The sequence below is a fragment of the Ambystoma mexicanum genome, chromosome 6p, assembly GCF_040938575.1.
Source record: "Ambystoma mexicanum isolate Mex_15411 chromosome 6p, UKY_AmexF1_1, whole genome shotgun sequence".
Taxonomy (NCBI): Eukaryota; Metazoa; Chordata; class Amphibia; order Caudata; family Ambystomatidae; genus Ambystoma; species Ambystoma mexicanum.
The window spans coordinates 1,509,796,990-1,509,820,402 of record NC_090935.1 but is presented as its reverse complement, the minus strand read 5'-3'; the positions used below and the strand labels follow the sequence as shown (position 1 = coordinate 1,509,820,402).

Below are 23,413 nucleotides of genomic sequence, written 5' to 3'. Positions count from 1 at the left end.
GTGGCCTCGGACCACGCCATCACCGTGGCGACGGACATCGCCGACACTGGATTCCGCCAGCTGGGCAACGGTGTTTGCCTTCGACGTCGTGGATGGCTCAAAGCTACGGACTTCCGGCAGGACGTCCAGACCAGAGTCCTGGACATGCCCTTCGACGGGAACAACCTGTTTGGGAAGACAGTGGACGATTCCCTTCAGGCCATCAAGGCGGATACTGAGACGGCCCGGGCCCTTGGAGTCCTGCAACGACGGACGCCCTTTCGGAGCGGCGGAGGCAAGGGCGCCTCCAAAGGTTCCGGCGGCGGTTTCGCTTCCTACCGTCAAGCGGCCCGCTCGTCGTCGCAAGAGGCCTACAGAGGACGAGGCAAGTCTAGCGGACCCCGCCGTCGTCGCCAAGGAGGTCAAGGCGGCAAGGCCGCGTCCAAGCAGGATTGAACCGGCCTTGGGGTCGGGCCCCCACCGAAGCACCCCGGTGGGAGGCCGGCTGGCGGGCTTCGTCAGCGTGTGGGAGTCCATCTCCACCGACCGTTGGGTGCTGGACGCCCTGGCCCGGGGCCACGCGCTCGAGTTTCAAAGAAGGTGCCCGCGCGTCCCCCCCGTGGCCAGGAAAGAACTTCACGTCCCTCAACTTCTCCTGGAGGTAAAGGCGATGCTCAGAAAGGGCGCCATCGAACTCGTCCCAAAGAGGCTTCGGGGCTCCGGAGTCTACTCGAGATACTTCCTCGTGAAGAAGAAGACGGGAGGATGGCGCCCCATCCTGGACCTGCGACGTCTGAACAAGTTCATCAAGGCGCAGAAGTTCCGGATGGTCACCCTCCAGCACGTCCTGGGTCAGCTGGAGGAAGGAGACTTCCTATCGTCATTGGATTTGGAGGATGCCTACTTCCACATTCCCATCCTAAAGGGGCACCGCAAATTACTCAGATTCGTGGTCCAAGGGCGTCATTACCAGTTCAAAGCCCTTCCCTTCGGACTACGGTCGGCACCCAGGGTATTCACCAAGTGCCTTGCACCGGTGGCGGCGCAGCTGCGCCGCGAGGGGATCCACGTCTACCCCTACCTGGACGACTGGCTCATCCGCGCCAAGACGAGGGAGCTCGCCGTGGTCCACACGGCAAGGACCGTCCAACTCCTCACGGACCTGGGATTCTCCGTGAACTACGCCAAATCCCACCTGGTGCCCGCGCAAGTCGCACTGTTTCTGGGAGCGAGGCTCGACACAGTGTCCCTTCTGGCCTCCCCGTCGGAGGAGAGGACCAGGACCATCTTGGGCAAGGTGCAACGGATGTTGGTGGCCGACGCGGCCAAAGTGAGGTCCATCAAGTCCCTCCTCGGGATGATGTCTTCCTGCATCTACCTCATTCCCATGTGCAGGCTCCGGATGCGCCCGTTGCAAGAATTCCTGGATGCGCGCTGGATCCAGACGACGGGCAGCTTCGAGGAAAGGATCAAGCTCGACGAGAGTTTCCGACGAGCGATACGGTGGTGGGGCACCCGCGCGCATCTGACGGCGGGCATGGACTTCCAGACCCCAGCCCACCAGGAGACTGTGACCACGGATGCCTCCCTGGAAGGGTGGGGAGCGCACACCGAAAATCTGCACGCAAGGGGACTCTGGCTCCCGACGGAGAAGTCCCTACATATCAACGTCCTGGAGCTCCGTGCAGTGTTTTGGGCCCTCAGGTCCTTCCTTCCGTCCCTCAAGGGCAAGGTGGTGAGGATCTTCACCGACAACACCACCACCATGTTTTACATCAGGAAACAGGGCGGAACCAGGTCCCCAGCGCTGTCCAAGGAGGCGCAGGACCTGTGGCATTGGGCCGTCGCCCAAGGGATTTTTCTGGTGCCGTTTCATCTGGCAGGGAAAAAAAAACACCATCGCCGACTCACTCAGCAGGGAGCTGCGCTCGTGCCACGAGTGGGAACTACGGCAGGATCTGGTGGATCGCCTCTTCCGACGGTGGGGCACACCCCAGATCGACCTGTTCGCGACGGCGACGAACGCCAAGTGCCGGAGGTTCGCCAGCAGGTTTCCCCAGACGAGGAGCATGGGCGATGCTTTCTCGTTCCCCTGGGAGGGCCTGTTCCTCTACGCGTTCCCTCCCTTGCCTCTGCTAATCCGGCTCGTCAACCAGCTCAAGAGGTCACGGTGCAGGATGATCCTCGTCGCACCTGCGTGGCCGAGGCAGATATGGTTCCCGGACCTTCTGGACTTGACAGCGTCCCCGCCGATCAAGCTGCCGGCGGACGCGGATCTACTCTCCAGGGAAGGAGGCGCCATCCTCCACCACGACCCGAAGTCGCTGAACTTGCAGGCCTGGCTCCTGCAGCACTAGAGTTTGGAGGATACGACATACCGGCCGATTGCAGAGAGGTTCTTGCAAAGGCCAGGGCGTCCTCGACTCTTAAATGCTATGGACACAAATGGAAGAGGTTCTCTGTCTGGTGCCACGCACAGAAGATTAAACCTCTACGGATTACGGCTCCCCAAGTACTGCCGTACCTGCTGACGCTGGCCAAAGCTGGTCTGGCACATGCGTCCATCAAGATTCATCTTGCTGCGATCTCCCGATACACCAGAACCACGGGCCGGACGTCCTTGTGGTCTCATCGTCTGGTGAAAGAGTTCATGAAGGGACTGTTCAGATCGTTCCCGCCGGTGAAGGCTCCGGCCCCGGCGTGGGAGCTCAACGTGGTGCTGACCAAGCTCATGGGACCTCCGTTCGAGCCTCTGCACTCGGCCCCGTTGAAGTTTCTATCGTGGAAAACAGCTTTTCTTGTGGCCATCACCTCCGCACGAAGAGTGGGAGAGATCCAGGCCCTTTCCTGCAAGGCCCCGTACTTGACTTTCCACGACACGAGGGTAGTGCTCAGGACGCACCCCTCCTTCATGCCCAAGGTACCGTCGGACTTCCATCTCAACGAACCCTTGGTGTTACCTGTGTTCTTCCCGTCGCCTTCGTCGCCGGCTGAGAGGACTTTGCACTCGCTGGATGTAGCTAGAGCGCTGAAGTTCTACGTGGACCGCACGAAGGGTTTTCGGAAGACGTCACAACTCTTTGTGAACTTTGGACCTGTCAATCAGGGGAAGGCTCTCTCGAAGGCTTCCATCTCCAGATGGCTCTCCGGCTGTATCATGTGCTGTCACCGGTTGGCAAACCGACCGCTGCCTGGCCATCCGAGAGCCCATTCCACCAGAGCGATCGCAGCTACCACGGCGTTCCTATCTGGTGTGCCCCTGCTGGACATATGCAGGGCTGCTACGTGGAGGTCGACGCACACCTTCACGAAATTCTACTGCGTCGACCGGGATTCCAGGGAGGAGTCCAGGGTCGACCAAGCAGTGCTGCGCAACCTGTTCGCCTGAGGTGAGCCTGGTGAGGAGGTAAGATGCTTAATGTTGAGTTGATGTGATGCTTAATGTTGAGCCTTTGCCACCTCCCGTGGTTGTGCATGTGTGTACTGCTATGTATTCTTTATTCATGAGCATGTGAATCCATGCCAGACCCCATGCTGGAGAAGGAACAAGTTACTTACCTGTAACTGTTGTTCTCCAGCATGGGTCTGGCATGGATTCACATGCGAACCCTCCCGCCTACCCCTCTGCGGCTCTTCACTTGGTCATACTGCCACTTCACGTGCTTCCAAATCTGAAGATGGCTGCCAGAGGCGGTGCTTAGGTAGAGGGCAGTCATTGGCTGTGGTCAGTATGACGCAGAGACCAGTGATTGGTTATTACTACGAAAGACAGATCAGAAACGAAACTGATACTGGTTTTTTCTTTACCGAGGATTCCCAGCCTGACGACGGGGAATATTCATGAGCATGTGAATCCATGCCAGACCCATGCTGGAGAACAACAGTTACAGGTAAGTAACTTGTTTCTTCCCCTCCTTGATCAGCAACCAGGTAGTTGGCTTTTCTGTCAGCAAAGTCATCACATTGTAAACAATGGAATTCTCCTTACTCTGGCAAGAATCAGTAAGAAACGCATCCTTTGCTTCCCGTTCTGCTCTGGAATCCACTTCAACTGCCGCCATGCTTGTGCTTTCCCAGCCCTTTTTTTTATAGTGCTTACAAGTTGTATTGGCCCTGTACATCGGTTTGGCTCAGGATCAGGTTTGTCTCTTGGTTCAGGTCTTGCCAAATGGTTGTCTGGCAGAATTTTGAAAAACTAGTTCTCAACATCTTTATAAAATGTACTGGACACCGCCGCCATCTTGGAATCTCTTTGTGAGTGTTCATCTGTTTGCAGCATTACTTTTCTTTGGGCCATCCATTCACCGCATGCGGCGGTATCCTCCTCCTTAATGCATGAGTCAATCTCTCCATTCCCAGGTTATAACATTTCGGTAAACTTTGGGAATTTGTCAGCAGTTTTCTCGGACTCTGCATTTGTGTTGATATATGCTGTGCACTTCAGATGAGCATGCTGGCCCACAGCACACAGAGGTCTTTCTTTGAAATACTTGGCTCGTGGCAAAGCTCAATAATGTGGTTTTAGAAAGTTTGAACATCTCTGATGGCATGTTTCTCGATGTCTTTAACAGAGGGTTCTTAAATACTCTGATGATTGGTCACCAGGGGGCGCACAGAGTATGTCGGCTTAGCCAGGCGCTTGCGGTCCTGAAAGTGATTAGTGTTGCATTTCACCCCTGTAGGGGACATGGTCTCTTCCAGAGTGTGTGTTGTGGTCACATGGTTCTCCATGTGACCCATTCAATAAAAGGCACAAGCTGCTTCCGACTCGGCAGTACGAGTGATCTTGACTCCGGTGTCGTTCCTTCACAGCACCATGCTGGTGCTGCACCGAATGATCTGGGCCCAGAGACGGGGTCCAGCTCGAGGACGGTGCCCCTGCTGGGCAACGTCGTCCCTGGGTGATCCCAACGCCATGTGACCATGGCTAATGACGTGGCCCCGGCCTGGGTGCCCCCAGGGCCGCGGTGAGCCCGGTGCCCCTGGCCATGTGGGTAGCTCCGGTGATCCGGAGCGGGTGGGGTGATCCCCACCCTTGCATCTACAGCGTGAATGCCATGCTGAGTAACCCTTTCGGGTGACCCCGACATGAGCATGGGGCCTGCCCAGTGACCCAGAGCAGGCCCCCAACAACTAGTGCCCCCACTTCAAGACCCCCTTAAGGCATGCTACACTGAGGGCTGGCAGTGGGAGACACCCCAGTACGCCATGCTTAAACAACGGGCACGATCGGGAATATGGGCCAGCCGCGCTGACAGCAGGAATGTGAAAGAAACTTTCCCTGCCCGCACTGGTCGGTGTACCCAATGGAGTGCAGTGCTAGAGCGAAGTGAGTGACACCCCGCAGCGCAGAGGAGAGAGCCTCCCGCCCAGGACACCACAATCGGCAGGTGGGTAGCCCCCTTGTCATCCCGCGTGTTGCAGCCCCCTCGCTCCCCGCGTGGCCCCACTCCTTGGAGAGGAACATCAGAAGACATAGAACTAGAACTGAGGCCCTAGATTTTAAGCACACAGCAGGGGGTGTGGGCCCCCGACACCTGGGCGTGTGCCCGCCCACCTGGAGATAGAGGGTAGTGAAGAGCCTGTCACTCTAAGGTGCTGCATGGGTCCAGGGAGGCCAGATCATCAAAAGTGGGAGCGTGTACCTGACGCACTGGGGGACTGCCCCCTGTCCACCTGATACCCCTTGAGATGCAACCAGCGGGCCCCCTCCCCCACAGAACAAGTCTGAGGAGAGCTTCCCAGCACCGCCCACCACAGAGACCCATGACCTTTCATGCTGAGACCCCATCACAGCTATGGGCAGAACGGGAAGGGGCCCTGTGGGATCTACGCATGGCCTGCGTCCCCCGGAAAGAGGCTGTGGGCCCCTGACACCGGGGCGTGTGCCCGCACCCTGGATTCATTGGGCAATAAGGAGCTTCTCGGCGAGACACAGTGCACAGAGGGACGCGCTGCAGGGCCCTGGAGGGCCAGAACAATAAAGGGGGGAAGGCACTCCTGGAGCACTGGAGGAAGACCTGACAGCCCCACCCCTGTACCATCTACAGCATAGAGGGCGCCCCCATAGCACCCGGGGCAACCCACTCTTCACCAAGGTCTGGGATAAGTATAAGGGCCCTAGAGGGAGCAGGCCCCCTGTATCGGGGCGTGTGCCTACCCTCTGAAAAGAGCGGCCCAGCGTGCACAGCCCCAACCCAGCGGCGGATAGAGTATTACCTTATCACCGCAGGCCTCACAAAACTCGCTTGGGTGGCACAGGGATCCTCCATACCGGGTACTTTCTCATGAATCCCCAGGGACTCATCCACATCCTAGACACCCCCATGCGGTTGCACCCTGCGGGTGATGCACATGGACTGGTTGTTGAGGCTTGCCGACTATAGTTACACCCTGAAGGCTGAACCAAGAACGGAGGACCGCCAAGAGAATATGGTTGGGCAAGAGGAAGACTCACTGGTAACAAAAAGAAGATGTGGCCTCAATAATGGACGAAATTAGAAACATGAGAGCAGACATAGGCGGAAAGGTGTATAGGATCACCCAGAGGAATGATAAGATGGAGGAGAGACTGCAGGAGGTTTAACACAGCCAGTCCTCACTGGACATAATGGAAACCTAAATTGACATACGGATGACTGAAATTGAACGCAGAGAAGCCAAGATCTCCCTGAAAATGGACTAGTTTGGGAATAGAGAGAGGAGAAACAATCTCGGGGTCTTCGGGATACCGGGCAAGGAAGGAGAGACGGAGATGGATCTGAAAAGGAATCTGTACGAAATCATAAAACTCATTTTGTGGAATGACTCCCATAGACAAACCCAAAATCGAAAGGATACACAGAGCCGGTGGCACCCCTTGGGGGCCCCAGATCTGTCCTGGATTGCTTCCACAATTATCCTGACGAGGTCAAAATTCTTGAGGGCAAAGAAGGTGGGTCCCGACACCTATGGGGAAGCCAGGATCACAATTTTACAGGATTTATCATCCCTGACCCTCGCCAAGAGAAGGTTCTGCCAGCCCCTCACCAGGTGTCTCAACAACAAAGGCATCCGATACAGATGGGGGTTGCCAGTCTCAATTTCTTTCGAATTCGACGGACAGAGGCATACATTGGTTACTGAGGAGGAGATCAACATAGCCAAGGACAAACTCTTGGTGGATGTATAGACTCCCTCAGGCTCGCGGGAGACAGCCGCCGAGGGAAGACAGTGGCAACTTAAGGGCCCGAGAAGGAAGCGGGTGCCAGGGGCCTGGAAATACAGGAAACTGAGTACTTCTCCGGCAGCCGGAACTTGAATCCCCCAGGAAGCGGGCACATTGACTTGTAAATCAGCCCTAAGGTCAGGAGAGGGTGGGGTGGAAAGGCTGAATGGTCTGACCGCATTGCATTTACGGAGGGGCGAGTATCGGCGAGGGCTTGGGGGATTGGTGTGTTGAGGCGATCTCATGATGTTGGTGTCAAACATTGAAACCAGAGGGGAAAGTGGGGCTCAAAGATTTGAGGATGTTATTGGAAACGACCTGCATGACTGGTCAGATTGGTGGTTCGGCCATATCCTAGGATGGATCTTCTGGCGGGGCGGGCCGAGCGCCAGGTGGGTGAGGGGATGTGGGTGGGGGGGTTTTAGGGGGGATGTTGGCTCCTAGTTCCGTTGAAGTGTGGTTTGGTTCTTGACAGTGTGCGCACAATACAGCGGCATAGCACTGGGAGTAGAGGGGTCATTGGCAGTGTGATAACGTGATGACAGTGCCCACTGATGGGCAGCAAATGGGCGTCCTGACGGTAGGTACCCTGAATGTAAAGGGCCTTAATTCCCCTACGAAGAGATCACTGGTGGCGAGGGAATTCCGTAGGTCGGGGCTTGACGTCCTCTTCTTGCAAGAGACAAAATTCATGAAGGGGGAAGAGAGGAGAATCCAGAATGGGGCGGTGGGACACGAAATCTGGAGCTCGGGATCCTGCAGTAGAGCGGGAGTGGGTATCCTGGTGTGTAGGACACTCAAAATGCTGATCTCAAAAGGGTGGTCAGATGTTCGCAACAATCTACGCATCCAACCAGGGACATCTGAGATTCATGAAGGGTACACTCCCCAAGATACTGTGTGAGAGCTCAGGACACCTGGTTCTGGGAGGTGACTTAAACACCTGGGCCGATGTGGCAATGGACAGGCAGACTACACATGAAAGAGGACAGGGGCTCATGAAGTCAGGCCCTGGGGAGATTGGGGAAACCTTAGAATTGCATGGTCTGAGAGACCTATGGCATAGCTTTCACCCACAGGAGAGGGGCTACATGTTTTTCTCCCTCCCCCGCCCTCATGGGACTGTCACAAAAATAGATTACCTATACATTTCTAGAGATCTATGGGACATCTCTTGGGTCTGAGATTCACCCAATTTCTTGGATTGATCATAAACTGGTGACGACGGAACTGGGTTGGTTGGGAATGAGCCCTAAGGGCTTGAGGTGGCAGTCCAATGAATCCTTGATTAAAGACCCTGTGTTCTGGGAGACTTTTCAAACCGAGATCAGGGAATTCTTCACCATAAACAATACAGAGGAGGTAGCAAAGAGAACGGTATGGGAAGCGGGGAAGGCGACGTGGCACGCATTACTGATTAGGGAGGGGGCACGGAAAAAGAGGGAGCAGACCTTTATTGTAGCAGGATTGCAGGAGGGAGATTCTCAGACTGGAGAAACGGGCATAGACCGCAATCTAAGGTAAGGAAGGGCATCTTGCAGATGCGAGGGAAGAGCTTAGACTACTTGAAGAAGAGAAAATATTTTGAAATAGGCAATTCCTCAAGCAAATATTCTATGAGAAGGGGGACAAGGAGGAGGCACTGCTGGCGGCCAGGCTAAGGGGACAATGGGCAGAGAGGTGTGTTTCTGAAGTAATTGGGGAAGATAAGGTGCTGGTGTCAATGCCGGAACAGGTACTTGGAGACCTTTGCCTCCTTTTACGAGACTCTCTATAAATCGGAATCCATGCAGGAGGTAGGGAGAATTGACGCATACCTGGTGAACATCCAACTAACCACACTGTCCACGGACCTTGGAGCCTCCATAATGGGAGAGATCATCAGGCGGGCAGTGGCATGTATGCCCCAGGGCAAGGTCCCAGCCGAAGATGGGTTCTCAAAACATTTCTACAAATCATTCCTTTGAAGTTCTCCTTCCCTTGATGACGAAACTCTTCAACAATATACTCAAAACGGGGGTAGCCCCCGAATCGTTTTCACAAGCTCTTATTACGGTTACACCCAAGGAGGGGAGTTATCCCAAGTCCTGTGTGTCCCATCGGCCCATCACCCTTTTAAATATTGATGCCAAGATATATGCTAGGGTTCTCATGGCCAGGCTGGGAAGACATATGCCTCAACTGATACACCCAGACCAGTTGAGTTTTATCAATCAAAGGCCGGCAGGGGGCCCGACACGATGAGAAAGTCCCTGCACTTACTACAAGAGACAGTCGGGGCAGCAGGGTACCCCACCTTTCTCTCAGTGAACCCCGAAAAGGCATTTGACACGGTACACTGGGATTTCCTGGAAGCGGTCCTGGTCAAATTTGGCATGGAAACAGGCTCCTTCGGGGGATTATGGCAGTGTATGTATCACCAAGGGCGTGTGTCATGGTTAATGCTGGGTACTCACGTTGGTTTAGCCTAGGGAGGGGAACTAGACAGTGGTGCCCCATTTCACTGACCCTCTTCGCGTTTTCCCTAGAACTGCTTGCACAAAGGATCAGAGGGGAACCCAGAGTAGAGGGACTCTGTGTGGGGGAGCAGGACTATAGGTAGCATTATATGCTGATGACATATCATTACATGTGGTGAACCCCCTGACCTCGGTACCTATGGCAATCCAACTGATCAAACAATACGGCACTATATCCGGATCCAAGATGAACCAGTCCAAGTTGGTCCTCCTCCCCTTAGACAAGACTGGAGATCAGAACATAGCCAGATTCGCTCCCCTGGGAGTGCAGGTCAGTTTGGGACCCTTGAGGTACCTGGGGATTTATGTAACTAGGGACCTTGGAGAGCTTTTTGAGAACCTGGAGAAATGTAGCAAGCTCACAGTCTCCTGGCTGGGACGTCTTAACGCTCTCAAAATGGTTCTCCTCCCAAAGATTCTTTACCTGTTCCAGATGCTACCCATCCTGATCCCGGACTCGTTCTTTGGGCACATTAGGGGCACCATGCTGACGTTTTTATGGCAGGGGAAAAAAGCCGGGAACCCCACGGGGACTCTCAGCCTTCCTAAAGAGAAAGGAGGGGTGGGCCTACCAGACCTTAAACTTTACTATAAGGCCTCTCGACTAAGAGTCCTGATACCCCACTTAAGAGCACAAGGAGATCTCTAATGGATCACCTTAGATAATACACACAGGCACCCGGAGACAGTCGGGGAATGGTTATAGCTCCTGAAAAATAAGATAACACGTAGGATTCGTGAACACCTGATTCTGGGGACAATTTGGCAATTCTGGAAGAAAGGAACGGAAATGAGGTGTCACGGCATGGCCGTCCCAGTTAGGACATATCTGGGTACCGGGAGTGAGAGGCGCCATAGAGAATCCGGAGAGATTTCAATCCTGGTTCGAGGCGGGACGCGAAAGGATCATACAGCTCTGGAGGGAGGGGAGATTCATTACCATCCAAGAACTCAAAGAGGCTTTGAGCATTGGAAGATTCCTCGTCCTTCCCTATCTCCAACCTAAGTGGGTGCTGACGAGGGAGCACTGGAGGGACCAGATACAGAGGGACCTCGCCTCTTTTTTTTTTATTTTTTTTTTAACTTATTTATTTTTGGTAAGCACACAGGAAAACATTGCATTACAGATAATTTGGCATATGCTGCATAATAAGCCATATACTCAGCTTCCCTTAAACTTTCTCCCCCACCCTCTATTCCTGGCTGCTCTCCGGACCTTGCTCCACTGCTGGTTGAGCCAGATCCCTGTCTTCTGCCCGTAGGGCGTTCACCACCGAGCGTGGTTTATATGTTAGAGCTGGGTAGCTCTGGTCGTAGTCTATCACAGGCAACCAAATGTTTGTGAAGCGGTGAAGGTGACCCCTGTTTGCCGCCATGATCTTTTCCTCTATGAAGATGGCCCAGAGTTTTAGCCACCACAGGATCATTAGGGGGCCCTCCAGGGATTTCCAGGTTCGCACCACTGTGATTTTAGCAGCCAGGAGAAGCTGTGTTATGAGGGCCGCCTGCTTACCCGATCTCGGATAAATGCCTGGGATCGGGACCTCCAACAGTATTGTTTCCGGCTCCAGTGGCAGCGTTGTCTGGGTAATGTCTGCTATGGTGGCTATACATTGGGACCAGATGTTCGCCACTATCGGGCATGTCCACCACATATGTAGGTAGGAGCCGTCGGGCTGCTGCGACGCCAGGGACTGGTTAAAGTGGTGTAGCCGGAGCTGTGGATAGTACCATCTTAACAGCAGTTTATGCGCACATTCCCGGTTGGTAATACAGAAGGAGGACGAGTGAGTTTGTGACCAAATGACTGGCCTTTTATCAGGTGTCCTAAATCTGTTACCCACTGTGACATATAAGTTGCTTTAGCGTCGAAAAAGTTTGTCTGCAATAGTCTATATAGTGTCGAGATTCGCCCTCGGCTCGGTGGATCTATAGCTGTCAAATCGAGGGGATCTAGTTCTCGTGTGGCCGCCAAGCGGGTAGGGGGTGCGAACACCAATGTCGGATTTGGGGGTAAGGGAATCTATCGGTCTCCGCTAGGCCGAAAGCGCTTTTACATTGGTCGAAGATCAGCGGTTGAGTCCCTTCAAATAGCTGACTTAGGGAGTTGAGGCCACCAGCGATCCAGTTTTTAAAGTTTGAGGGACAGGTTCCTGGTGAGAAGGCCGGGTTGTAGAACACTGGGGCAGATGGGCTCAAGTCTCTCGCGATGCCTCTAAATCTGCGTGCCCAATCCCATGCTCTTGGTGTCTGTTTGGTTGATGATAGGATAGCTGACCATGTCCGTCGCAGGTAGGCTGGCAGATGTAAAAGAAAGTGGGAGGGATAGTCGAGATTGTTCTATTTCCGTCCATTTGGGGCATCCTGATGCGATGGTCCAAGCTCGAGTGTGAGCTATCTGCGCCACCATCTGATATTTTTGGAGGTCAGGGACCCCAAGACCTCCCAGGTTTGGGGCGCTCAGCATAGTTCTCTGTGGGATTTGCAACATTTTCCCTTTCCAAATAAAGCTAAATATCTTCCTCTGGAGGCGCTGAAGGGGGGGCGGGGGATCATGGTGGGGAGAGCTGAGCAGGCGTATAGAAAGCGTGGAAGGCCGCAATGCGGCCTAGTAGCGAAATCTCCTGTGAGCTCCAGCGGTCCAGGTCTTTCTCCAAGGTCTTGAATAGCAGCGGGAAGTTTATCCGGTAGGTATCTTCAGGGCAGGCAGGGATCTGGACCCCGAGATAAGGAATTGACTTTTCGCTTAGTGGGATCGAGCAATGGGATCTAAAGGACTCTTTGTCTCCTGGTTCCAGCCCTACCCCCAAGGCTGTCGATTTTGTGAAGTTGATTGAAAATCCCGAGACCCTTCCAAATCTATGGATTTCTGCTAGGGCGGCTCTCAATGACTGGGAGGTGTCCGTTATGGTCAGCATCATGTTGTCCGCGTATAGTGCGATCTTATTTTGGGAGGGGCCTACTTGGAGGCCTTTAATTCTGGAGTTGAGGCGGGCTAGGAGTTCCATTACTAAGGCGAAGACTAGGGGGGAGAGAGGACATCCCTGCCTGGTGCCACATGTTAGAGGGATTGGGCTGGATAGTAGGCCATTAATCCGGAGGAGGGTATTCGGAGCTTGGTAATTCGCTAGGACGAGCTTCAGGAAGGAGGGCCCAAAGTGGAAGGATTCTAGCGTGAGTCGGTGGAACGACCGGTCCACTTTATCAAAAGCCTTGGTCGCATCTAAGGCTAGCAAGGCTAATTTTCGTGAGTCTCGTTTAGCTATCTCGATCAGATTGAGGACCCTGCGTGTGTTATCTGCGGTTGCCCTATTCATTATGAACCCCGTCTGGTCTGGATCTACAATATCCGGAAGAATTCTCGCCAGTCGGTTTGCCAGGACTTTTGAATAAATGTTCGCGTCTAGGTTTAGTAGGGAGATGGGTCTATATGCCGCGGTGTCTCTGGGGTCTTTTCCTGGCTTGAGGGCTAGAACTGTGATCGATTCTTGCATTGACGGGGTAATAGATCCTGAGATGGCAAAGGAATTGAAGAGCGTCGTCATGGGGGCCAGCAGCTGGGGCCGAAAGATTTTGTAAAATCGGGTCGAGAACCCATCTGGTCCCGGGGCTCTTGGTTTCAGACTTTTAATGGCCTCGTCAACCTCCTCGTGGGTGATCGGGGCTTCTAACTCTTCCCTCCTCGCGGGAGTGATGTGAGGTAAGGCTACATCCTGCAAATAGGTTTGCTGCTCTCCGCTGGATCTAGGGGTTGCTGACATCGTGTCTATGAGGTGGGCCTCTGCAAACCGCAGTTTATCGCAATCCGCAAACTGAACTCTACCCTGCGGATCACACAGGCCTATGATTGTATTCCGCTTCGACCCTCGCTAATTTCTCCACCAGGAATTTGTTTGCCTTATTGCCCTTGGCATAGTAGCTTTGTTTTGTTTTGGCCAGGAGCTCGACTGTATCCTCCGCATAGTGGGCCTCCAACTTCTTGCGGGCCGCCTGCAAGGCTCGTAGGCTTTCGGGGTCCAGTTTCTGGCTTTACATCCTGCCTCAGCCTCCTGCACCTTGTTCTACAGGTTTTGGCGGATGTGTCACTTTTGTTTATGATAGGCTGCTCCTTGGGAGATTAATACACCTCTCACCACCGCCTTCATTGCGTCCCAAGTGTTGGCTGGGGAGGTATCTTCATATTGTTTTCTTTAAAAAACTCCTTTATCGCTTTCGCCACCACATCCCTCAATGACATATCACCCAAGATCGGGTCATAGAGGGACCATCTGCGTCGCGGGGCCGGGTCAGGGTCATGGGCTCTGAGCGTTAGCATTATTGGGATGAGATCTGAGAGGATTCTGGGACCAATAACCACTTCATCTGTGAATGCTAAGACTTGCGGGTAGGCCAGTAGGAGGTCGATGCGTGAATATGCTCTATGTACATATGAGTAGAAAGAGTAGTCTCGGACCTCAGGATGCAGGAATCTCCAGGTGTCCACCATGTTAGGAAAGATTTCGTAATTGTAGGTAATTTTCCTTCCATGTGGCAACCCCTAAACTTTTTGCTGTTGTTTTTCACCTTGTTCTTGACTTTGCCAGAGAAGTGCAGCCTTCTGCCGCACTCCTCTGGGCTTTCGCTCCTTTTCTTACGGGGAAACTGACATGCCCTTAAGACAGTCAGTACCGGGGAACGCTGTTACCCGTAGTTTCTTTTATCATGTTGCGGCTTTAGTGCAACATGACACAAGAGGGCACTGTAAGCTAAGTTACAGCTCTCTTGGGTCTCTAGCCTTCTACAGGCCCTAGATACTCGTTTAGTATTGTATTTGATCGGTGCAAGTGATTCAGGGACGGGACTGGTGGCAGCGATCGTTTCTTTGTATTTTGAGCTCCTTTTGGCGTTCTAAGCGCGTTTTTCGCGCTGAACCCAAAATGGTGGCCTGGCTCCCAAAATGGCCAGACCACGAGGCTCCTTTGTCCTGTCCACTGACCGTCTTGCTCCCTTCACCTTCCCCAGGTCGTGCCGACCCAGGGCCTTCCTTATTTGGGCATGTACTTTCCCGCGAAACACGGATGCTTTTGCGGGCTTCTACATGTCTTTTGTGTGCCTCCAGGGTGTGGGCTGGGATGTCTGGTCCCAATACACATCCTGGGTGCCAGAGAGTCTAGGGTGGTGTGAATGCCTGGGACCACCGTGGTCCGTGATTGGTCCACGAATGGTGTGAGTGTTGATGAGCGGATCTCCCATTGGGTCCCCTCCGTTTTGGCGCGAAGGGAACCGTGGATAAGAGGGGGCTGGAAACACCACTACCATGTCGATCTCCTGAGTTCTCACGAACGAAGGAATACAGGAGCCAAGTATCCTGCAACCAAGAGGCTGGACCGAGGAATCGCTGGTGACCCGCTGAAGGACTCCTCCTTTGCACTGCTGTCGTCCTGTGAAACCCTTTCCTCCTTTGATCGAACCAGAAGGCCTGTACTGGTGCTTCGACCTTTGTAATAGCAGGAACAGCTATTCTCGGCGACTTCATCATCTCCGGCCAGTAAGCCTTCGGAAGCGTCTCTGGGCCATCCAGTTGACTGACCAGCTTACACGGGAGTCCTGCTCTGTAACCGCCGCCAGGTTGTGTTGTATTTCGAGTCCTTGTCACTCTCACGCGCTTAGTACACTTGGCGTTCCCGAGTCTGAAGTGAGTAGTGTACATTTGGCTCAGATACACACGGCCGCTCCGTTGCCCTGCTGTGGTGACAAAACTGTGCAGGTTTCTTCGATTGGGACGTCTTTTTTCTCTACACAACGACGAGGCATTCCCGGCTGTTCTGAACCTGCCAGCTGCTGAAACTAACGTGGAGAAGCCTGGGTCTGCTTGCATCGGGGACCGGTGAGTAGTATAGCTAGGATCTGGTCGCCCTCGTGCAGTAGCCCATTGCTTTTCCCCGCTGTGTAAAAACAGCACCCTTTTGTCCGTACTCGCGCTCTGCTTCTGCTCACTGTGGAGGCTGCGCTTGAGTCGCGGAACCTGTTCTGCTTCTGTTGTGCACTAACCCGAACTGCCTGACTTCCTTCGAAGAGCTTCTCCTTTTGCCCGTTGGCACCAGCGTGTGCAGGTACTTTGAGCTCAAGGCTCCACTCTTCGCAGGGCTCGGACTTCCATCTAGTTAGGTGCCTCTGAAGGCGAACTGAGTCTAAAGCATTATCGCACTGCCTGTTTTCCTTCCCTTGCAGGTGGACTACACATTTCGTGCCTCTAATGCTTGAGACTGTCGTATTTGTATATATATTGTGTTGCTATGGTTTGTGTTGGCTTAATATTGTGATATTGTGATTTTCTCGCTACGGTCATTGTTTTAAAGGCCTTAAAATAAATGTGTATATATTTTTGATATAACAACTGTTTGGAGTAGTTTGTAAGCGCTCTTGCTTTGTGTGCTCATTGCGGGCTTTCAGTCACCCTCACCCCTCTTGAGACCTAGTCTTGACCGCCGCGATCGCTACCTTGATTGGTCTGGCTCGTCCAGAGGTTACCCTGTTCCAAGTAATTAGGTTGGCCTTCTGAACTTCTGCGCCACCAGGACAGAGTTCAGAAATCCGTCTTAACACACCACGTCTAAGGTTCTGAATAATTTGAGTAACGCCCTTGCCATGCTGAAATCTCTACGAGCCGGGGTGTGTGATATGTCTGTCAGTGAATCAGGGACTCTGTTGAAATCTCCCCCGATGATAGTCTGGCCCTCAGCAAATTGTGTGGGAGGGCTCTTTTTAGGGCTAGATAGAACTCCTCTTGCTTGTCAGGAGGGTAAACTGAAATAAGTGTGTAGAGTTAGCCGTAGATTCGGCATTTGATTGCTACGAAGCGGCCATCTGGGCAAAGAAGGGAGTCTAGGATTTGCGTGTCTGAGTGCCTTGGCAAATAGAATCGCCGCCCCACCCTGCTTTGTGCCGTTTGACACCAGAAATTGTAGTGGAAATTGCCTGTCACGGAGCCGGGTAAAATCAGCTGGGATCAGATGTGTCTCCTGGAGGAAGACTATGGAGGCCTTTTCGTTCTGTAAGCGCCGCAGCATAGATTTCCTTTTTTGCAGGGCGTTCAGACCCCTGACGTTCACCATGTTTTTGATGTGGGGGGGGGGGGTCTCCTGGGCATCCTCCAGCGAAGAGAGCCCATCTGGGGGGGAGAGCGGTGGTTCTCAGTCATCATCTAGGGGCTTAGCTTCGGGGCGGATTTCCTGTGGCTGCATTTTATATTCTCTCCAACGGGAGGGTAAACTTTTCATCGTCTGGGGGGCCGGATTTTCCTGTGCAGCCTCTCCCACGGCCAACTGGGCCATAACTGGCTTCCCAGCCAACAGGGCTAGGATCAAACCATTTAACTGGGTTCGCCTCCAAGGGTGGGGTGGTGACACACTCCTCGGAGTGGGGTATGGGCTGCTCGGGGCCCGCAGCATCGTTGTTTTCGTCTTTGGTTATGGGATCGGTCGTTTCACGACTGCCAGTCGCAGCAGTATTATCTCATCTTCCGGCGTCTCTGTGCCTTGGACCAGGACTGTTGTTGCTGTTTCTGGGGCGGTTGGTCCGATTCCTCTGGCAGACGGTGCGGACTGGGAGTTGGCGAGGTCCCCGGAGAGTTCGAGTGCAGGATGGACTCCGCGTCTTCTAGGTGGCTTATTCTGCGCTGGGTTCCCTGGAATGTGAATTGGAGAGTGGAGGGGAACAGCCACCGGCAGCGGATCTGCTGGTTCTGCAGGAATAGGGTCAAGGGCTTGAGGGCTCTTCTTTTCTGTAGGGTCATCAGGAAGAGGTCCTGAAATATCTGTAGCGGGGTACCCATGAACAAGAGCTCATCCTTGGTGCAGCTTATTGCTGAGATGGCCTCTTTAGTGGCATAAAAATGGACCCTGGTGAATACGTCCGGGGTAGCGTCTGAATCTACTCCTCGTTTTGGGAGCAGCCCATGGGTGCGGTCTAGGATGAGTTGGGCCTTGTCTGTGAGCGGGATGAGGGCTTGGAAGAAGTTGCTTATGTATTCTGGAAGCTCTGTCTTGAATGGTTGACGGGACCCCTCGGATGCGCAGGTTATTTCGTTGCGACCTGTTTTCCAGGTCCTCCTGCTTAAACTCCAGCACTTTGCTCCTATTCTGCAGCGCCTGAATCTTGCGTCGCATTTCTATTAGAGTTGCGTCATGGCTCTGGGTCAGATCCTCAACTTCTCCTAACGTCTGTTCTGCCTTTGTGAGCCGTTGATCCGTTTGTTCCATCCGCGTAGAAAGCTCCGTCATGCAGGACCTAAACTCAGCTTTAATGTCCCGCATGAAGGCCTGGATGTCTTCTTTGGTGGCCAGTTTTCCCTGGTTCTTCGGGGGCCTCCTGTGGGGTAAGTTTAGGGGGTAAGGGGTCCGGTTTCCTTGTCTTGTCCGCCGCTAGCAGCATGGTGGAAATGTCTAAGGTTTTGGTTGTTTCAGCTATCTTCGACATCGTGCGAAACGAGTGACTCCGGAATTCCTGCGTCTGCTTTGGTTACGTTGAGATGGTCGGCTGGTCTCTGAGGGGCCCTTTGTTTGGAGGGGTGAGGGGGAAGATTCGCCAATGTGAGGGCTTGACTTGGGGGCTCTCGGGTAGCCGGGTAATGATAGACTGAGGGCCTCAGGGAGATTTCGATGTGCTGGTTTCAGGCGTGATGGGAGGAGGGGGGTGGACCCCTGACACTGCCAGCTAAAGTCTGATGATAGCGAGGTAGTCCTTCCTCGCCGCGAATGTTGAGTCCCGGAATGCCCGGGGGATAGTGGGCAGGGGTGCCCCAGGAAGCAGCCGGATAGCAGGGCGCAGTGGGAACCCAATCCTGGGCTCCAGTAGGGTTGGGGTTGCACCGGAGCAACCGGGTTGCCAGTGTTGGTACTCGGGTGAAGGGCGGCAGGGTAGTGCTAAGCAGCTGGAAGTTTGAGAGGGATCCGGAGGATGGCTCTAAGGGGTGCCGCTGCTGCTGGTAGGCCTTGCGATTGTTCCTGAACTAGGGAAAGTGGGCCGGAGCGCCCCAGGAAGTTGTCGGGTTGGGGGGGCCTAATGGGTGCAGCGCCAAAATGGTGACTGAGTCTCCTGACGCTCTGGGTAGCGACTGCCACCTAACAGATCCACTAGTCTCGCAGCAGAGCTCTCACCTTATCGGCATCTGTGTTCTATGGTCGCTGCTGGCGGAGTGCCGGTGGGGAGCCGGGTTGTAGCTGGCTGCCGGAGGCTCCTCAGCGTGTCTCCAGGGTGCCGCGGTGGGCACAGTCTCGGGAGCTCCCGCCCCATCAGCACCACAGGGGCGGATATCGTCGCTGCCCAAGCAGGTCAAGCACTCCCAAGCAATTGGGGCTCCTCCTCCCTGCCGTCGAGGTAGCAAGCCACAGCCCTCGCTCCGGATAAAAAAAAAGAAAAAAAAGGGGGGGGCCCTCTGCCGTCCGGTCCGGATGCTCACTCTCGACTCATCTCAGGAGAAGGGCAGCTCACCATCATCATGCCGCAGGCACTGTCGGCTCCCTCCTTCGGGGGCTTCCAAGCGGGGATTCCCTCCGCCTCGTTCCTCGTCCGGGGAATCAACAAGTCCCGTCCGCCATCTTGGAAGCGCCACCTTGAGATGGAGCGCGCAGGAGAGTTTGGGCCATTACAGGGCCAATTGGGGGGTAGTGAAGCCCCTTTGGACTACAGCAGATGCCCCAGATCTTCAGATTGCCATAGATCTGACGATCGCTTCAATCCGATCGCGGGAGATTAATTTATTGCTGGATGACGCGGATCTCGGATGGAGGCCATCGGGGAAGCCGCCACATCGCTGGCGCTCCTGGCCATGCCCCGACCTCGCCTCTTTTGAGAGGCTCCTAGACACCCGGACGGAGCGGAAGGGGCTGATCTCAGCCATGTATAGAGCCCTCGTGGAAGCGGGCTTGGGGTCCACAGACAAACTAAGGGAAAGATGGGAGAGACATGGGGGGGTTGGAGGGGTTGAGTCAACCTATCTGGGATAAACTTTGCAGGGGGTCCTACTGGGCCTCAATATCCTGCCAATATAAACTGCATGTAATCAGACTCCTACACAGATGGCAGTACGACCCGGTTAGACTCTCCAGGATGTACCAGAATGTCAGCCCTTTATGTTGGCATGAATGTGGGACAAGGGCAGATTACTGGCACATGTGGTGGGGGTGCCCGAAGTTCCAGGTGTTGTGGGATGAAATTTTGGGGTGGATAAAAGAGCTTGATGGCATCCTTAGAGTGAAGGCTCCCCTTTTGGGCCTGTTCTGACTTGAAGAAGTGGATGGGGAGTGCTCTCAGCTCTCCCCTATGGCGGCGCGCCTACTGCTGACAGCAAGGGCCTGTTTGACGACCAGATGAAAAAATGTGCCACCACAAGCAAAAAGGAGTGGATCAGTGTGGCTAAAAGCATGTATGCAATGGAACATATAACAGCGGGGCTTCACGGGCTTGGTGGATCCCTCGAACTGGAATGGGCTGAGTTGGTTAATAAATGTGTCACACAAGGTAACCTGAGCCGATACATCGCGGAGATTTGAACTGAAAGTGCCGGGACCACTATAGTAAAAACGCCATGCCCCAGGGGGAACGCAAAGTATTACAAGGGACAAAGGCACCGCCCGTAAGGGCCTAGATTCTCACAGGACTCTGATGCAAGCCAACACCACCACTGTATGACTCGCCAAGCATACCAGAGGGGAAAGAGCCACAGTTGAAGGGGGGGGGGGGAATTTGTGGGGGTTCCGGGGGTGGGGAGGGCTGGGTTAATGTTAAAGGTTCAATGGTTGTGTTTTGTTGACGGAAGCCTGAGATTTGGACTCCCTAACATGTGTAAGTTCCTTTGTAATACTCATCATACTCATCTCATCATCTTTGTGGCCTTAAAGGAGGCGGTTTGGTTGTACTGCTCTCAATTTTTTTTAAAAAATTAAGTTTAATTTGAAAAAAGAATACTCTGATGATGGAATTCCGCTACTTAGTGGCTGCAGCAAACCTGTGGGATCCCACTCCTCCTACCCTCTAGGAGGCACACTGGATAGAGGCCTGGACCAATACAGTCCCTAGTGGCTATGGGGAGTTTATTCAACCCCTGTGGGGTTTTTACATTTTTTTTATTGGCTTGGTAAGCTCTATCCCCCTGCTCTTCCCTCTTGTGATTTGTTTTGCATCATTTTCTCATCAGCTTACTCTGGTGTTTGGACTTCCTCCTTTTGGTTACTCAGCTCATCACAATCCTTTTCTCACCTTTTGAGATTGAAGCACATTTTTCCTTGTTAAGCATCAGCTGAGGGTTTAAAGCCACTGTCCGTTCAGGTGGAAGTTCCTGTTCACCTCTTTTGCTCTGTGTGCTTGGTCTTGCTTGTTTCAAACTGTAGTACCAGTAAGGCGGGGGGGGGGGGGCAGCTGTTTTTCAAGCCTATACAGGGCTCACAGGTGGAACTATCATCACTAGCTTTTCACGTGTTGGAATCCTCGTAGGTGAAATTGTGAATGAGTGAGATGGTAACTGAGCTCCCTGTGGGGTTTCAGAGGCAGATTTCTGTGACAGCTTTGAGGAGATGGGAGTTTGTGATCCTTGCCATCTTCTGGGTTTCCCTGTTCCCCAAAGCCCACCTTGTCCCCAAAGGAGTATCAGGCAATGTGACTTTTTCACAGTAAGATGCTTTATTTCCTGTGACTCGTATCGGTGAAAAGGTGAGCATGCCTGCATGAGGCAATGAATGTTGGTTTCGTTCTTTTTCATATAAATTCCCCATACATTCAAATCCTCTATTCTGTGGTGCATCCATTTAAGTATAAGGCTTTGTTTAACATCTTACAAAAACATTAGAACAAGTAATCAGAAAGTGCAATTGCTGTGACATCCATCAACATCAACTTGTTTCTAATTGGCCAAGTGCTATTAATGTTTCTCAATTGTTTGTGTAATTTAGCAGACTAGTTAGTCCTTTTACGGCTCACATCATACATATTTTCTGTGGTTATCTACTTTACTGACTGAGCTCATGATGCTCTTTTATCGCATATCCTTATCCAAATGATCCCATTTGACTTTGAAGTTATGTTGCTGTCATATGTCCTGTTAAATTAAAATGTTATGAATTGAAAAATAACATAGTGTAGAATTGAACGCGAATCTCTTATTTATAAACCCCATAATCCCTTCCTTTTACTGTCTGAGACAGGCACTTGGGGCTCCTACCGACCTGATGGACGACAAGAAGCAAAAGGCTCCTTCTCTTGTGTCAGGGGCGTGCGTTTAGGGACAGTGCTCTGAAAGATATGAAGTAAAGGCCTACTCTTGCATCAATTGGGGAAATTCAATATTGCTATATATGCAAGTTAACCTATTTCAAAAAGATATTCTTAATCCCAATTCAGAATGGCACAAATCTGAATGACAGTGGCCAGTTATTACAGGTATTTGGTAGAATCATTTAATTTTAGTAACAAAGGAATTGATATAAGAAAAACACTGTAATGAGAAACATATTTCGAATGGATTGTCTCCTCCCATGTATTGCTCCTCTTTAGATATCTTCCCATTTCAGCATCAGCTGCGTTGGGATTTCGTTTCGGCAGAGGGTGCTGTGCGTCCTTGTGGTCGACTTGATGTCCCTGAAGAGCCTCAGTCTCGAGGTTGAAGTCATCAAGGGTATGAGTAGCATGCACTGCGCCAGTTATACAGTTCAATTTTTCCGCGATAGCTTATGCTTTGGATACAGCCTGCTTTTGGGCTACCCACGAAACTGCGACACACTTGAGAAAATGGCCTCATCATCGGTTTCATCAACCCCAAACACGAGGTTTAAGAAGTGTAGTGATTGCAGCGCCAATATCGATAACCGATCCACATCGGCTCTGTTTGTGGAGTCTAGGCGTTGACCACAGAACATCATACTGCGGGTCACGCCACTGCATGACAGTTAAGGTGTTGAAGGAACGTAAGTGGAAACTGGTAGCGGGTAGGCTCCCTTTGAAGTCCCCGTCCAATACACCATTGAAAAGGCACTCGTCTGATGAGTCGAGACGTGGCTCTCCACGGAGGAAGAGGCTGAAGAAACGCTCTCCTTCTTGCATCGGTTCACACCACTCCTCAACTTCACCTCGGAAAATGAAGAAAAGGCGCTATGCATCCCCATCCTCTGGCTCCTCACCGGAACGCCAGATAGCCTGCCCAAGTAAGTCGGTGACTCCAGCCGAATGGGAGGAGTTTAGGCAGGAGATGCTTAAAATCTTCGAGAAGGCAGCACCGGCCTCCTCGAGGGAAAAGAGAAAAATCCATGTGCATGTCGTGCCTTCAAAAGGTGTCTGAATGACACCTGGCCTAGTAGGATCGTTGTCGGTCCTCCCTTTGTTTCCCTGCCTTGACTCGTCGCGCCTTGAAACACTTGTGTATAGGCACGTTACAAATGCCATATCATATAAATCCGTCACACTCCAGAGCATGGGAGAGAAGCCTTCAACCACTCGAGAACCTTCAAGGTCTCGTCGACAACAGGCCCAGACCTCATCCGTCGAAGACTCAAGTCATGGGTCGAGTCCTTCAAGGACTGCACCGACGCCGGCAGCGTTGAAATCTGCGATGCCAAAAATGTCAAAGCCCTCAACGTCGACAGCATAGAAATCCTTTTTACCATCGAGGGAAATCGAAAGAACTTTTACACCACTCACTAAGAAGGATTTCTTTATCGTCTTTGATTTCTGAAATGCA

At 52.8% G+C, this 23,413-nt stretch overlaps 1 protein-coding gene across 1 annotated transcript in view; it reads left to right on the top strand.

The window, feature by feature from the left end:
• GAK (cyclin G associated kinase) overlaps positions 1-23,413 on the top strand; it is a 2,243,070-nt gene that overhangs the window by 1,813,688 nt on the left and 405,969 nt on the right. The window lies entirely within an intron of this gene.